Genomic DNA, 14,112 nt, shown 5'->3' on the forward strand with positions numbered 1-14,112 from the left:
ATGAGCACAGCACAGTACTACTACTCCTATCCTGTATATATGGGCACTGCACAATACTACTACTCCTATCCTGTATATATGGGCACAGCCCAGTACTACTACTCCTATCCTGTATATATGGGCACTGCACAGTACTACTACTCCTATCCTGTATATATGGGCACAGCACAGTACTACTACTCCTATCCTATATATATAAATGGGCACACCACAGTACTACTACTCCTATCCTGTATATATGTACACAGCACAGTACTACTACTCCTATCCTGTATATATAGGCACAGCACAGTACTACTACTCCTATCCTGTATATATGTGCACAGTACTACTACTCCTATCCTGTATATATGGGCACAGCACAGTACTACTACTCCTATCCTGTATATATGGGCACAGCACAGTACTACTACTCCTATCCTATATATATAAATGGGCACACCACAGTACTACTACTCCTATCCTGTATATATGTACACAGCACAGTACTACTACTCCTATCCTGTATATATGGTACAGCACAGTACTACTACTCCTATCCTGTATATATGGGCACAGCACAGTACTACTACTCCTATCCTATATATAGAAATGGGCACACCACAGCACTACTACTCCTATCCTGTATATATATATGGGCACAGCACAGTACTACTACTCCTATCCTGTATATATGGGCACAGCACAGTACTACTACTCCTATCCTGTAAATATGGGCACAGCACAGTACTACTACTCCTATCCTGTATATATGAGCACAGCACAGTACTACTACTCTTATCCTGTATATAAATGGGCACAGCACAGTACTACTACTCCTATCCTGTATATAAATGGGCACAGCACAGTACTACTACTCCTATCCTGTATATATGGGCACAGCACAGTACTACTACTCCTATCCAGTATATAAATGGGCACAGCACAGTACTACTACTCCTATCCTGTATATATGAGCACAGCACAGTACTACTACTCCTATCCTGTATATATGAGCACAGCACAGTACTACTACTCCTATCCTGTATATATGGGCGCAGCACAGTACTACTACTCCTAGCACAGCACAGTACTACTACTCCTATCCTGTATATATGGGCGCAGCACAGTACTACTACTCCTATCCTGTATATATGGACACAGCACAGTACTACTACTCCTATCCTGTATATATGGGCACAGCACAGTACTACTACTCCTATCCTGTATATATGGGCACAGCACAGTACTACTACTCCTATCCTGTATATATGGGCACAACACAGTACTACTACTCCTATCCTGTATATATGGGCACAGCACAGTACTACTACTCCTATCCTGTATATATGAGCACAGCACAGTACTACTACTCCTATCCTGTATATATGGACACAGCACAGTACTACTACTCCTATCCTGTATATATGGACACAGCACAGTACTACTACTCCTATCCTGTATATATGGACACAGCACAGTACTACTCCTCCTATCCTGTATATACATGGGCACAGCACAGTACTACTACTCCTATCCTGTATATATGGACACAGCACAGTACTACTACTCCTATCCTGTATATATGGACACAGCACAGTACTACTCCTCCTATCCTGTATATACATGGGCACAGCACAGTACTACTACTCCTATCCTGTATATATGGACACAGCACAGTACTACTACTCCTATCCTGTATATATGGGCACAGCACAGTACTACTACTCCAATCCTGTATATATGGGCACAGCACAGTACTACTACTCCAATCCTGTATATATGGGCACAGCACAGTACTACTACTCCTATCCTGTATATATGGGCACAGCACAGTACTACTACTCCTATCCTGTAAATAAGGGCACAGCACAGTACTACTACTCCTATCCTGTATATATGGGTACAGCACAGTACTACTACTCCTATCCTGTATATATGGGTACAGCACAGTACTACTACTCCTATCCTGTATATATGGGTACAGCACAGTACTACTACTCCTATCCTGTATATATGGGCACAGCACAGTACTACTACTCCTATCCTGTATATATGGGCACAGTACTACTACTCCTATCCTGTATATATGAGCACAGTACTACTACTCCTATCCTGTATATATGGGCACAGTACAGTACTACTACTCCTATCCTGTATATATGGGCACAGCACAGTACTACTACTCCTATCCTGTATATATGGGCACAGTACAGTACTACTACTCCCATCCTGTATATATGGGTACAGCACAGTACTACTACTCCTATCCTGTATATATGGGCACAGCACAGTACTACTACTCCTATCCTGTATATATGGGCACAGCACAGTACTACTACTCCTATCCTGTATATATGGGCACAGCACAGTACTACTACTCCTATCCTGTATATATGGGCACAGCACAGTACTACTACTCCTATCCTGTATATATGGGCACAGCACAGTACTACTACTCCTATCCTGTATATATGGGCACAGCACAGTACTACTACTCCTATCCTTTATATCTGGGCACAGTACAGTACTACTACTCCTATCCTTTATATCTGGGCACAGTACAGTACTACTACTACTAGTTGGAGCCGCGGGACCCCCACACTCACCTGGTGCGGGGGGAGTCGGTCTGACATTCTTCAAAGTCCACAATGAGCGTCATCTCTGAGCCGGAATCACAGGGGAGAACAGAGTCAGAGGAGAGCGAGACTGCGGAGACGCAGGAAGAGACAGCGACTTCCCCAGGAAGGAAGAAATGTGAAAAGAGACACCCCCAGCAGGGGAAGTGACAGCCTCAGGTCCCGCCACACTGGGGATGTATCATAAGGGGGGCACGTAGTAGGGAAGGTGGGGGGTACACAACCTCAGCCAAAACATAGGACCCCCCAGGAAAAGAAGCTCAGAACCCACATGCTGACCCCTGACCACTGCTGGCTATGATAGAAAGGTGTCAGGACACACAGGACATGGCAGCTCGCTGTGTATGGGGGGTGTAGTCACAGAGGGGGCAGAGCGCCCATGCTGACCCCTGACCACTGCTGGCTATGATAGAAAGGTGTCAGGACACACAGGACATGGCAGCTCGCTGTGTATGCGGGGTGTAGTCACAGAGGTCAGAGCGCCCATGCTGACCCCTGACCACTGCCGGCTATGATAGAAAGGTGTCAGGACACAGGACATGGCAGGTCGCTGTGTATGGGGGGTGTAGTCACAGAGGGGTCAGAGCTCCCATGCTGACCCCAGACCACTGCTGGCTATGATAGAATGGTGTCAGGACACAGGACATGGCAGCTCGCTGTGTATGGGGGGTGTAGTCACAGAGGGGTCAGAGCACCCATGCTGACCCCTGACCACTGCTGGCTATGATAGAAAGGTGTCAGGACACACAGGACATGGCAGCTCGCTGTGTATGGGGGTGTAGTCACAGAGGGGTCAGAGCACCCATGCTGACCACTGCTGGCTATGATAGAATGGTGTCAGGACACAGGACATGGCAGCTTGCTGTGTATGGGGGTGTAGTCACAGAGGGGTCAGAGCACCCATGCTGACCCCTGACCACTGCTGGCTATGATAGAAAGGTGTCAGGACACAGGACATGGCAGCTCGCTGTGTATGGGGGGTGTAGTCACAGAGGGGTCAGAGCGCCCATGCTGACCCCTGACCACTGCTGGCTATGATAGAAAGGTGTCAGGACACACAGGACATGGCAGCTCGCTGTGTATGGGGGGTGTAGTCACAGAGGGGTCAGAGCGCCCATGCTGACCCCTGACCACTGCTGGCTATGATAGAAAGGTGTCAGGACACACAGGACATGGCAGCTCGCTGTGTATGGGGGGTGTAGTCACAGAGGGGGCAGAGCTCCCATGCTGACCCCTGACCACTGCTGGCTATGATAGAAAGGTGTCAGGACACACAGGACATGGCAGCTCGCTGTGTATGGGGGGTGTAGTCACAGAGGGGGCAGAGCTCCCATGCTGACCCCTGACCACTGCTGGCTATGATAGAAAGGTGTCAGGACACACAGGACATGGCAGCTCGCTGTGTATGGGGGTGTAGTCACAGAGGGGTCAGAGCACACATGCTGACCCCTGACCACTGCTGGCTATGATAGAAAGGTGTCAGGACACACAGGACATGGCAGCTCGCTGTGTATGGGGGGTGTAGTCACAGAGGGGGCAGAGCTCCCATGCTGACCCCTGACCACTGCTGGCTATGATAGAAAGGTGTCAGGACACACAGGACATGGCAGCTCGCTGTGTATGGGGGGTGTAGTCACAGAGGGGGCAGCGCTCCCATGCTGACCCCTGACCACTGCTGGCTATGATAGAAAGGTTTCAGGACACACAGGACATGGCAGCTCGCTGTGTATGGGGGTTGTAGTCACAGAGGGGTCAGAGCACCCATGCTGACCCCTGACCACTGCTGGCTATGATAGAAAGGTGTCAGGACACACAGGACATGGCAGCTCGCTGTGTATGGGGGGTGTAGTCACAGAGGGGTCAGAGCACCCATGCTGACCCCTGACCACTGCTGGCTATGATAGAAAGGTGTCAGGACACAGGACATGGCAGCTCCCTGTGTATGGGGGGTGTAGTCACAGAGGGGTCAGAGCACCCATGCTGACCCCTGACCACTGCTGGCTATGATAGTAAGGTGTCAAGACACACAGGACATGGCAGCTCGCTGTGTATGGGGGGTGTAGTCACAGAGGGGTCAGAGCGCCCATGCTGACCCCTGACCACTGCTGGCTATGATAGAAAGGTGTCAGGACACACAGGACATGGCAGCTCGCTGTGTATGGGGGGTGTAGTCACAGAGGGGTCAGAGCACCCATGCTGACCCCTGACCACTGCTGGCTATGATAGAAAGGTGTCAGGACACACAGGACATGGCAGCTCGCTGTGTATGGGGGGTGTAGTCAGAGGGGTCAGAGTGCCCATGCCGACCCCTGACCACTGCTGGCTATGATAGAAAGGTGTCAGGACACACAGGACATGGCAGCTCGCTGTGTATGGGGGATGTAGTCACAGAGGGGTCAGAGCGCCCATGCTGACCCCTGACCACTGCTGGCTATGATAGAAAGGTGTCAGGACACAAAGGACATGGCAGCTCTCTGTGTATGAGGGGTGTAGTCACACAGGGGTCAGAGCACCCATGCTGACCCCTGACCACTGCTGGCTATGATAGAAAGGTGTCAGGACACACAGGACATGGCAGCTCACTGTGTATAGGGCTGTAGTCACAGAGGGGTCAGAGTGCCCATGCTGACCCCTGACCACTGCTGGCTATGATAGAAAGGTGTCAGGACACACAGGACATGGCAGCTCGCTGTGTATGGGGGGTGTAGTCACAGAGGGGTCAGAGTGCCCATGCCGACCCCTGACCACTGCTGGCTATGATAGAAAGGTGTCAGGACACACAGGACATGGCAGCTCGCTGTGTATGGGGGATGTAGTCACAGAGGGGTCAGAGCACCCATGCTGACCGCTGACCACTGCTGGCTATGATAGAAAGGTGTCAGGACACAGGACATGGCAGCTCGCTGTGTATGGGGGGTGTAGTCACAGAGGGGGCAGAGCTCCCATGCTGACCCCTGACCACTGCTGGCTATGAAAGAAAGGTGTAAGGACACACAGGACATAGCAGCTCGCTGTGTATGGGGAATATGTAGTCACAGAGGGGTCAGTGCGCCCATGCTGACCCCTGACCACTGCTGGCTATGATTGAAAGGTGTCAGAACACAGGACATGGCAGCTCGCAGTGTATGGGGGATGTAGTCACAGAGGGGTCAGAGCACCCATGCTGGCCCCTGACCACTGCTGGCTATGATAGAAAGGTGTCAGAACACAGGACATGGCAGCTCGCAGTGTATGGGGGGTGTAGTCACAGAAGGTTACAGCGCCCATGCTGACCCCTGACGACTGCTGGCTATGATAGAAAGGTGTCAGGACGCACAGGACATGGCAGCTCGCTGTGTATGGGGGGTGTAGTCACAGAGGGGTCAGAGCACCCATGCTGACCCCTGACCACTGCTGGCTATGATAGAAAGGTGTCAGGACACACAGGACATGGCAGCTCGCTGTGTATGGGGATGTAGTCACAGAGGGGTCAGAGCGCCCATGCTGACCCCTGACCACTGCTGGCTATGATAGAAAGGTGTCAGGACACAGGACCTCGCTGTGTATTGGGGGTGTAGTCACAGAGGGGTCAGAGTGCCCATGCTGACCCCTGACCACTGCTGGCTATGATAGACAGGTGGCAGGACACACAGGACATGGCAGCTCGCTGTGTATGGGGCGTGTGGTCACAGAGGGGTCAGAGTGCCCATGCTGACCCCTGACCACTGCTGGCTATGATAGAAAGGTGTCAGGACACACAGAACATGGCAGCTCGCTGTGTATGGGGGGTGTAGTCACAGAGGGGTCAGAGCACCCATGCTGACCCCTGACCACTGCTGGCTATGATAGAAAGGTGTCAGGACACAGGACATGGCAGCTCACTGTGTATAGGGGTGTAGTCACAGAGAGGTCAGAGCACCCATGCTGACCCCTGACCACTGCTGGCTATGATAGAAAGGTGTCAGGACACAGGACATGGCAGCTCCCGGTGTATGGGGGTGTAGTCACAAAAGGTTACAGCGCCCATGCTGACCCCTGACCACTGCTGGCTGTGATAGAAAGGTGTCAGGACACAGGACATGGGAGCTCGCTGTGTATGGGGGGTGTAGTCACAGAGGGGTCAGAGTGCCCATGCTGACCCCTGACCACTGCTGGCTATGATAGAAAGGTGTCAGGACACACAGGACATGGCAGCTCGCTGTGTATGGGTGGTGTAGTCACAGAGGGGGCAGAGCGCCCATGCTGACCCCTGACCACTGCCGGCTATGATAGAAAGGTGTCAGGACACAGGACATGGCAGCTCGCTGTGTATGGGGGGTGTAGTCACAGAGGGGTCAGAGCACCCAGGCTGACCCCAGACCACTGCTGGCTATGATAGAATGGTAACAGGACACAGGACATGGCAGCTCGCTGTGTATGGGGGGTGTAGTCACAGAGGGGTCAGAGCACCCATGCTGACCCCTGACCACTGCTGGCTATGATAGAAAGGTGTCAGGACACACAGGACATGGCAGCTCGCTGTGTATGGGGGTGTAGTCACAGAGGGGTCAGAGCACCCATGCTGACCACTGCTGGCTATGATAGAATGGTGTCAGGACACAGGACATGGCAGCTTGCTGTGTATGGGGGTGTAGTCACAGAGGGGTCAGAGCACCCATGCTGACCCCTGACCACTGCTGGCTATGATAGAAAGGTGTCAGGACACAGGACATGGCAGCTCGCTGTGTATGGGGGGGATGTAGTCACAGAGGGGTCAGAGCGCCCATGCTGACCCCTGACCACTGCTGGCTATGATAGAAAGGTGTCAGGACACACAGGACATGGCAGCTCGCTGTGTATGGGGGGTGTAGTCACAGAGGGGTCAGAGCGCCCATGCTGACCCCTGACCACTGCTGGCTATGATAGAAAGGTGTCAGGACACACAGGACATGGCAGCTCGCTGTGTATGGGGGGTGTAGTCACAGAGGGGGCAGAGCTCCCATGCTGACCCCTGACCACTGCTGGCTATGATAGAAAGGTGTCAGGACACACAGGACATGGCAGCTCGCTGTGTATGGGGGGTGTAGTCACAGAGGGGGCAGAGCTCCCATGCTGACCCCTGACCACTGCTGGCTATGATAGAAAGGTGTCAGGACACACAGGACATGGCAGCTCGCTGTGTATGGGGGGTGTAGTCACAGAGGGGGCAGAGCTCCCATGCTGGCCCCTGACCACTGCTGGCTATGATAGAAAGGTGTCAGAACACAGGACATGGCAGCTCGCAGTGTATGGGGGGTGTAGTCACAGAAGGTTACAGCGCCCATGCTGACCCCTGACCACTGCTGGCTATGATAGAAAGGTGTCAGGACGCACAGGACATGGCAGCTCGCTGTGTATGGGGGGTGTAGTCACAGAGGGGGCAGAGCTCCCATGCTGACCCCTGACCACTGCTGGCTATGATAGAAAGGTGTCAGGACACACAGGACATGGCAGCTCGCTGTGTATGGGGGGTGTAGTCACAGAGGGGGCAGAGCTCCCATGCTGACCCCTGACCACTGCTGGCTATGATAGAAAGGTGTCAGGACACACAGGACATGGCAGCTCGCTGTGTATGGGGGTGTAGTCACAGAGGGGTCAGAGCACACATGCTGACCCCTGACCACTGCTGGCTATGATAGAAAGGTGTCAGGACACACAGGACATGGCAGCTCGCTGTGTATGGGGGGTGTAGTCAAAGAGGGGTCAGAGCACCCATGCTGACCCCTGACCACTGCTGGCTAAGATAGAAAGGTGTCAGGACACAGGACATGGTAGCTCCCTGTGTATGGGGGGTGTAGTCACAGAGGGGTCAGAGCACCCATGCTGACCCCTGACCACTGCTGGCTATGATAGAAAGGTGTCAGGACACAGGACATGGCAGCTCACTGTGTATAGGGGTGTAGTCACAGAGAGGTCAGAGCACCCATGCTGACCCCTGACCACTGCTGGCTATGATAGAAAGGTGTCAGGACACAGGACATGGCAGCTCCCGGTGTATGGGGGTGTAGTCACAAAAGGTTACAGCGCCCATGCTGACCCCTGACCACTGCTGGCTGTGATAGAAAGGTGTCAGGACACACAGGACATGGCAGCTCGCTGTGTATGGGGGATGTAGTCACAGAGGGGTCAGAGCACCCATGCTGACCCCTGACCACTGCTGGCTATGATAGAAAGGTGTCAGGACACACAGGACATGGCAGCTCGCTGTGTATGGGGGGTGTAGTCACAGAGGGGTCAGAGCACCCATGCTGGCCCCTGACCACTGCTGGCTATGATAGAAAGGTGTCAGGACACACAGGACATGGCAGCTCGCTGTGTATGGGGGGTGTAGTCACAGAGAGGTCAGAGCACCCATGCTGATCCCTGACCACTGCTGGCTATGATAGAAAGGTGTCACACAGGACATGGCAGCTCGCTGTGTATGGCGGGTGTAGTCAGAGGGGTCAGAGTGCCCATGCCGACCCCTGACCACTGCTGGCTATGATAGAAAGGTGTCAGGACACACAGGACATGGCAGCTCGCTGTGTATGGGGGATGTAGTCACAGAGGGTTCAGAGCGCCCATGCTGACCCCTGACCACTGCTGGCTATGATAGAAAGGTGTCAGGACACAAAGGACATGGCAGCTCTCTGTGTATGAGGAGTGTAGTCACACAGGGGTCAGAGCACCCATGCTGACCCCTGACCACTGCTGGCTATGATAGAAAGGTGTCAGGACACACAGGACATGGCAGCTCACTGTGTATAGGGCTGTAGTCACAGAGGGGTCAGAGTGCCCATGCTGACCCCTGACCACTGCTGGCTATGATAGAAAGGTGTCAGGACACACAGGACATGGCAGCTCGCTGTGTATGGGGGGTGTAGTCACAGAGGGGTCAGAGTGCCCATGCCGACCCCTGACCACTGCTGGCTATGATAGAAAGGTGTCAGGACACACAGGACATGGCAGCTCGCTGTGTATGGGGGATGTAGTCACAGAGGGGTCAGAGCACCCATGCTGACCCCTGACCACTGCTGGCTATGATAGAAAGGTGTCAGGACACAGGACATGGCAGCTCGCTGTGTATGGGGGGTGTAGTCACAGAGGGGGCAGAGCTCCCATGCTGACCCCTGACCACTGCTGGCTATGAAAGAAAGGTGTAAGGACACACAGGACATAGCAGCTCGCTGTGTATGGGGAATATGTAGTCACAGAGGGGTCAGTGCGCCCATGCTGACCCCTGACCACTGCTGGCTATGATAGAAAGGTGTCAGGACACACAGGACATGGCAGCTCGCTGTGTATGGGGATGTAGTCACAGAGGGGTCAGAGCGCCCATGCTGACCCCTGACCACTGCTGGCTATGATAGAAAGGTGTCAGGACACAGGACATGGCAGCTCCCGGTGTATGGGGGTGTAGTCACAGAAGGTTACAGCGCCCATGCTGACCCCTGACCACTGCTGGCTATGATAGAAAGGTGTCAGGACGCACAGGACATGGCAGCTCGCTGTGTATACGGGGTGTAGTCACAGAGAGGTCAGAGCACCCATGCTGACCCCTGACCACTGCTGGCTATGATAGAAAGGTGTCAGGACACAGGACATGGCAGCTCACTGTGTATAGGGGTGTAGTCACAGAGAGGTCAGAGCACCCATGCTGACCCCTGACCACTGCTGGCTATGATAGAAAGGTGTCAGGACACAGGACATGGCAGCTCCCGGTGTATGGGGGTGTAGTCACAGAGAGGTCAGAGCACCCATGCTGACCCCTGACCACTGCTGGCTATGATAGAAAGGTGTCAGGACACAGGACATGGCAGCTCCCGGTGTATGGGGGTGTAGTCACAAAAGGTTACAGCGCCCATGCTGACCCCTGACCACTGCTGGCTGTGATAGAAAGGTGTCAGGACACACAGGACATGGCAGCTCGCTGTGTATGGGGGGTGTAGTCACAGAGAGGTCAGAGCACCCATGCTGATCCCTGACCACTGCTGGCTATGATAGAAAGGTGTCAGGACACACAGGACATGGCAGCTCGCTGTGTATGGGGGGTGTAGTCACAGAGAGGTCAGAGCACCCATGCTGATCCCTGACCACTGCTGGCTATGATAGAAAGGTGTCACACAGGACATGGCAGCTCGCTGTGTATGGGGGGTGTAGTCAGAGGGGTCAGAGTGCCCATGCCGACCCCTGACCACTGCTGGCTATGATAGAAAGGTGTCAGGACACACAGGACATGGCAGCTCGCTGTGTATGGGGGATGTAGTCACAGAGGGTTCAGAGCGCCCATGCTGACCCCTGACCACTGCTGGCTATGATAGAAAGGTGTCAGGACACAAAGGACATGGCAGCTCTCTGTGTATGAGGAGTGTAGTCACACAGGGGTCAGAGCACCCATGCTGACCCCTGACCACTGCTGGCTATGATAGAAAGGTGTCAGGACACACAGGACATGGCAGCTCACTGTGTATAGGGCTGTAGTCACAGAGGGGTCAGAGTGCCCATGCTGACCCCTGACCACTGCTGGCTATGATAGAAAGGTGTCAGGACACACAGGACATGGCAGCTCGCTGTGTATGGGGGGTGTAGTCACAGAGGGGTCAGAGTGCCCATGCCGACCCCTGACCACTGCTGGCTATGATAGAAAGGTGTCAGGACACACAGGACATGGCAGCTCGCTGTGTATGGGGGATGTAGTCACAGAGGGGTCAGAGCACCCATGCTGACCCCTGACCACTGCTGGCTATGATAGAAAGGTGTCAGGACACAGGACATGGCAGCTCGCTGTGTATGGGGGGTGTAGTCACAGAGGGGGCAGAGCTCCCATGCTGACCCCTGACCACTGCTGGCTATGAAAGAAAGGTGTAAGGACACACAGGACATAGCAGCTCGCTGTGTATGGGGAATATGTAGTCACAGAGGGGTCAGTGCGCCCATGCTGACCCCTGACCACTGCTGGCTATGATAGAAAGGTGTCAGGACACACAGGACATGGCAGCTCGCTGTGTATGGGGATGTAGTCACAGAGGGGTCAGAGCGCCCATGCTGACCCCTGACCACTGCTGGCTATGATAGAAAGGTGTCAGGACACAGGACCTCGCTGTGTATTGGGGGTGTAGTCACAGAGGGGTCAGAGTGCCCATGCTGACCCCTGACCACTGCTGGCTATGATAGACAGGTGTCAGGACACACAGGACATGGCAGCTCGCTGTGTATGGGGCGTGTGGTCACAGAGGGGTCAGAGTGCCCATGCTGACCCCTGACCACTGCTGGCTATGATAGAAAGGTGTCAGGACACACAGAACATGGCAGCTCGCTGTGTATGGGGGGTGTAGTCACAGAGGGGTCAGAGTGCCCATGCTGACCCCTGACCACTGCTGGCTATGATAGAAAGGTGTCAGGACACACAGGACATGGCAGGTCGCTGTGTATGGGGGGTGTAGTCATGGAGGGGTCAGAGCACCCAGGCTGACCCCTGACCACTGCTGGCTATGATAGAAAGGTGTCAGGACACAGGACATGGCAGCTCCCGGTGTATGGGGGTGTAGTCACAGAAGGTTACAGCGCCCATGCTGACCCCTGACCACTGCTGGCTATGATAGAAAGGTGTCAGGACGCACAGGACATGGCAGCTCGCTGTGTATACGGGGTGTAGTCACAGAGAGGTCAGAGCACCCATGCTGACCCCTGACCACTGCTGGCTATGATAGAAAGGTGTCAGGACACAGGACATGGCAGCTCACTGTGTATAGGGGTGTAGTCACAGAGAGGTCAGAGCACCCATGCTGACCCCTGACCACTGCTGGCTATGATAGAAAGGTGTCAGGACACAGGACATGGCAGCTCCCGGTGTATGGGGGTGTAGTCACAAAAGGTTACAGCGCCCATGCTGACCCCTGACCACTGCTGGCTGTGATAGAAAGGTGTCAGGACACAGGACATGGGAGCTCGCTGTGTATGGGGGGTGTAGTCACAGAGGGGTCAGAGTGCCCATGCTGACCCATGACCACTGCTGGCTATGATAGAAAGGTGTCAGGACACACAGGACATGGCAGCTCGCTGTGTATGGGGGGTGTAGTCACAGAGGGGTCAGAGCGCCCATGCTGACCCCTGACCACTGCTGGCTATGAGAGAAAGGTGTCAGGACACACAGGACATGGCAGCTCGCTGTGTATGGGGGGTGTAGTCACAGAGGGGGCAGAGCTCCCATGCTGACCCCTGACCACTGCTGGCTATGATAGAAAGGTGTCAGGACACACAGGACATGGCAGCTCGCTGTGTATGGGGGGTATAGTCACAGAGGGGGCAGAGCTCCCATGCTGACCCCTGACCACTGCTGGCTATGATAGAAAGGTGTCAGGACACACAGGACATGGCAGCTCTCTGTGTATGGGGGTGTAGTCACAGAGGGGTCAGAGCACACATGCTGACCCCTGACCACTGCTGGCTATGATAGAAAGGTGTCAGGACACACAGGACATGGCAGCTCGCTGTGTATGGGGGGTGTAGTCACAGAGGGGGCAGAGCTCCCATGCTGACCCCTGACCACTGCTGGCTATGATAGAAAGGTGTCAGGACACACAGGACATGGCAGCTCGCTGTGTATGGGGGGTGTAGTCACAGAGGGGGCAGAGCTCCCATGCTGACCCCTGACCACTGCTGGCTATGATAGAAAGGTGTCAGGACACACAGGACATGGCAGCTCGCTGTGTATGGGGGTTGTAGTCACAGAGGGGTCAGAGCACCCATGCTGACCCCTGACCACTGCTGGCTATGATAGAAAGGTGTCAGGACACACAGGACATGGCAGCTCGCTGTGTATGGGGGGTGTAGTCACAGAGGGGTCAAAGCACCCATGCTGACCCCTGACCACTGCTGGCTATGATAGAAAGGTGTCAGGACACAGGACATGGCAGCTCCCTGTGTATGGGGGGTGTAGTCACAGAGTGGTCAGAGCACCCATGCTGACCTCTGACCACTGCTGGCTATGATAGAAAGGTGTCAAGACACACAGGACATGGCAGCTCGCTGTGTATGGGGGGTGTAGTCACAGAGGGGTCAGAGCGCCCATGCTGACCCCTGACCACTGCTGGCTATGATAGAAAGGTGTCAGGACACACAGGACATGGCAGCTCGCTGTGTATGGGGGGTGTAGTCACAGAGGGGTCAGAGTGCCCATGCCGACCCCTGACCACTGCTGGCTATGATAGAAAGGTGTCAGGACACACAGGACATGGCAGCTCGCTGTGTATGGGGGGTGTAGTCACAGAGGGGTCAGAGCACCCATGCTGACCCCTGACCACTGCTGGCTATGATAGAAAGGTGTCAGGACACACAGGACATGGCAGCTCGCTGTGTATGGGGGGAGTAGTCACAGAGAGGTCAGAGCGCCCATGCTGATCCCTGACCACTGCTGGCTATGATAGAAAGGTGTCAGGACACACAGGACATGGCAGCTCGCTGTGTATGGGGCGTGTAGTCACAGAGGGGTCAGAGCACCCATGCTGACCCCTGACCA

The sequence above is a fragment of the Engystomops pustulosus genome, unplaced genomic scaffold (assembly GCF_040894005.1).
Source record: "Engystomops pustulosus unplaced genomic scaffold, aEngPut4.maternal MAT_SCAFFOLD_326, whole genome shotgun sequence".
NCBI classification, from domain to species: domain Eukaryota; kingdom Metazoa; phylum Chordata; class Amphibia; order Anura; family Leptodactylidae; genus Engystomops; species Engystomops pustulosus.